Consider the following 4,413-nt stretch of genomic DNA (forward strand, 5'->3'; position numbering starts at 1 on the left):
TCAGATGGCTGCTTCGGATCCTTTTGGTGGGTCACCAACAGAAGACCCTAATGCTCACATTGCAAAAATTTCTGAGGATTTGCAGCACTTTCAAAATTAATGGAGTCCCGGGAGATGCTATCAAGCTTCGCCTCTTCCATTCACTGTAAGGGATAAAGCTAACAGTTGGCTTGCCTCTTATCCGGCGAACTATTTGAAACTTGGACCAGTTGCACAGAGAGTTCCTTAAGAGATTTTTTCCCATATCTAAGACTCAGAAATGAGGAGATCTATTCAGAATTTCAGACAGTTAACTGGTGAGTCTTTGGCAGAGTCATGGGAGAGATTCAAAGAGATGAGGATACAATGTCCTCATCACGGTATTCAGAATTGGGATTTAATGATGGCTTTCTATGAGGGATTACTGGACAATTCAAAAATCCTAGTCGATGCTTCATCGGGAGGATCATTTACAATCCTAGAGCCAGATCAAGCTGAAGAATTGTTGGAAAAGGTTGCGATGAATGGGACGACTTGGTATTCAGAGAGATCTCCCCAGAAGTTGATAGGAGGCGTGACTGAAGTTGATCAGATATCCGCTCTATCGCTAAGTTTGATAATGTAGCCACTTTAGTTCAACAGTTGGCCCAGATTACTATCAAGAATCAAGCTTCAGGTAATGTTTCTAAAGCTTCTACTCCTCCAAGACCTGTAATGATGTGTGAGTTGTGTGGAGGAGAGCACAATTCAGAGGAGTGTCTCAGTGTTGATTCTCAAGCTACAATGGAACAAGTTGATGTGGTAGGGTATGGTAGTATACAACCGGCATTCCAACAACGAGGAACCTACAATCCAAATGCATCGAGGAATCATCCTGGTTTCTCTTGGGTAATCCAGCTGGGGCGGCTAATCCCCAGTACTTAAATAGTAGAAGTCAACCACCAGGATTTCAGGGGCAGCAAAATTTTAGAGGAAATCATCCACCACAATTCAGGCAGAACCAAGGATATCAAGTTCCAGTAAATCAATCCAAGCCTAATGTGGAAACACCGGTCCGTCGAATATGGAATTATTGTTGGAAAAATTGGTTAAAGGTCAGTTAGAGATTACAGAAAGGTTGGATCGGATGGATACTCGCCAAAATATGGTTGAAAATCAGTTAGCAAATCAACCATCTATATCAAGTACTAAAGTCACAGGTAAGTTGCCAGCTATGCCCGAAAAACCAAGAGAACACATGAACGCCGTCACCACTAGGAGTGGGAAGCAATTATTGGACCCACCGTATCCTAATGGGGAACAAATTGTCAAGAAGAATCTAGAAGGTGAAAATGAGAAAGTGAATGAGGGTGTTATTGCTCAAGATAAGGAAGATGAGATACAAGAAATTGAACCCGTAAAGAAGCATACACCACCTCTACCCTTCCCACAAAAATTCCAGAAATCTAGGGAAGAGGAAAGAAGAGCAAACTTCTACAGTTTGATCAAGCAACTGGATATCACCATTCCTTTTATTGATGCTGTGACCGAGATTCCCTCGTATGCTAAGTTTTTGAAAGAGATTTTATCCAACAAGAGGAGAGCTGAGAATCGTGAGACAGTAGCAGTAAGTGAAGAATGTAGTGCTTTAATTCAAAACAAGCTTCCTCCAAAACTTAGGGATCCTGGGAGTTTCTCTATCCCTTGTGTTATTGGAGGATCACTTGTTCAAAAAGCTTTATGCGATTTAGGGGCAAGTGTGAGTTTGATGCCTTATTCTTTGTGTCAAAAGCTGCAACTTGGAGAGCCAAAACCTACATCCATAACTCTTCAGTTGGCAGACAGATCAGTGAAATATCCTATCGGAATTCTGGAGGATGTGCCAGTGAAGATTGACAAATTTTACATTCCGGGAGACTTCGTGGTTTTAGAGATGGAAGAAGATGCTAAAATTCCTATTATCCTTGGAGACCATTCTTGGCAACCGCTGAGCTATAATCAATGTCAAAAAAGGAACCTTAGTTCTTGAGATTGGAGAAGATAAAGTTGAATTTAATGTTTTTGAATTGGCTAACAAATCTTCTTGTCTTGATTCTTGGCTTTTATATAGACGAAATCGACTCATGTGTTGCAACTTATGAGAGGGGTAAATGGATCTCCAATGACCCTTTACAACTCGAAGGTGAAGATTCTACAAAGAGTGAATGCTTGGAGGATGGTACGAATGATGAGGAATCACAGGAATTGCCACTAATATTCCTTGCCTGTAACCTCGAGGAAAAGGAACCACCATAGGTAGAATTAAAACCTTTACCAACAAACTTGAGGTATGCTTATCTTGGTCCAAATTCTACTTACCCAGTGATTGTAAGTGCTCATTTGAAAGATGATGAAACAGAAAAATTATTAAATGTGTTAAGAAAACATAAGAGAATCATTGGTTACACTATTGATGATATTGTTGGAATTAGTGCTTCCTACTGCATGCACAGGATTAACTTAGAGGATGGGCGTAGACCCAGTGTTGAGCACCAACGTAGGTTAAATCCTACGATGCAGGAGGTTGTGAAGAAAGAGATCCTAAAATTGTTGAAAGCTGGCATCATTTATCCTGTTCCTGACAGTAAGTGGGTCAGCCCTATTCACGTGGTCCCAAAGAAAGGGGGGACAACTGTAGTCCACAATGAGAAAAATGAGCTCATTCCTACCAGGTTAGTCACTGGGTGTAGGATGTGTGCGGACTACAGAAAGTTGAACGATGCCACCAGGAAGGATCATTTTCCTCTTCCGTTTGTTGATCAGCTGATTGAAAGGATGGCTAAGTACTCTTACTTTTGCTTTCTTGATGGTTTTTCGGGGTTCTTCCAGATCCCAATCCACCCTGATGACCAAGAGATGACTACGTTTACATGCCCCTATGGCACCTTTGCATATCGAAGGATGCCATTTGGGTTATGTAATGCACCAGCTACATTTCAAATGTGCATGTTAGCCATTTTTTCCGATTTAGTTGAGAAGACTATGGAAGTTTTCATGGATGATTTTTCTGTATATGGTTCTTCTTTTGATAATTGTCTTGATAATTTGGATGAGGCATTAAGAAAGTGTCAAGAAGCAAACCTTGTTCTAAATTGGGAAAAATGTCACTTTATGGTACAACAAGGGATTGTTCTTGGACACAAGATATCAGAAAAAGGCATTGAAGTTGACCCGGCCAAGGTGGAAGTCATAGAGAAATTGCCACCACCTGTTTCAGTAAAGGGAATAAGGAGTTTTCTTGGCCATGCAGGGTTCTACAGGAGATTTATCAAAGACTTTTCAAAAATCTCTAAACCTTTAACTCAATTGCTTTTAAAAGATGCTAACTTTGTTTTTGATGATGCTTGCCTTGAAGCTTTCTGCAGATTGAAGAAGGCATTGACAACAGCTCCCATAATGTCACCGCCATATTGGAACTTACCATTTGAGATTATGTGCGATGCTAGTGACTATGCTGTAGGGGCCGTCCTTTGTCAAAAGAAGGGCAAGTGCCTACACCCAATTTACTATGCAAGCCGTACTCTTGATGCGGCTCAGGTTAATTATGCCACAACAGAAAAGGAGATGCTGGCTGTGATTTTTGCTGTTGATAAATTTCGATCCTACCTGAACGGATACAAGGTCATTGTCCATACCGATCACTCAGCATTGAAGTACTTGATGAGCAAAAAGGAATCCAAGCCAAGACTGATGAGGTGAACCCTTCTGCTTCAAGAGTTTGACTTGGAAATCATAGACAAAAAGGGAACTGAAAATCTTGTAGCTGATCATTTGTCCCGATTAGAGAACCAAAACGAAGTGGCTGAAGGAGAAAATATTCCAATCAATGATTACTTCGTGGGAGAGCAACTGATGGCTCTTCGTGCTTTTATGCCCTGGTATTCAGATTTGGTAAATTATGTGGTTTGCCAACAATTTCCACCAAATGCTTCTAGGTCATTGAAGAAGAAACTACAAACTGATGCAAAATTCTATCTTTGGGATGAACCGTTTCTATACAAGAGATGTGCAGATGGAATATTAAGAAGATGCTTACCCGAAGACGAGGTAGAAAGTGTCTTAAAGCATTGTCATTCATCACCTTATGGAGGGCATTTTGGACCTTCTCGAACCGCGAAAAAGGTTTTACAGTCAGGATTTTATTGGCCCAGTATATTCAAAGATTCACATTCTTTCGTAGCTCGTTGTGATAAGGGCCAAAGAGTGGGCACAGTGGGAAGGAGAAACGAGATGCCTCAACAAAGTATTCTTGAAGTGGAACTATTTGATGTCTGGGGTTTGGATTTCATGGGTCCATTCCCCAAGTCTTTTGGTAATGAATACATCCTAGTGGCAGTGGACTATGTCTCCAAATAGGTTGAAGCCATTGCTTGTCCTACTAATGATTCCAAGGTTGTCATCAAGTTCATCAAGAAG

Source organism: Ipomoea nil, unplaced genomic scaffold (genome assembly GCF_001879475.1).
Source record: "Ipomoea nil cultivar Tokyo-kokei standard unplaced genomic scaffold, Asagao_1.1 scaffold3105, whole genome shotgun sequence".
NCBI classification, from domain to species: domain Eukaryota; kingdom Viridiplantae; phylum Streptophyta; class Magnoliopsida; order Solanales; family Convolvulaceae; genus Ipomoea; species Ipomoea nil.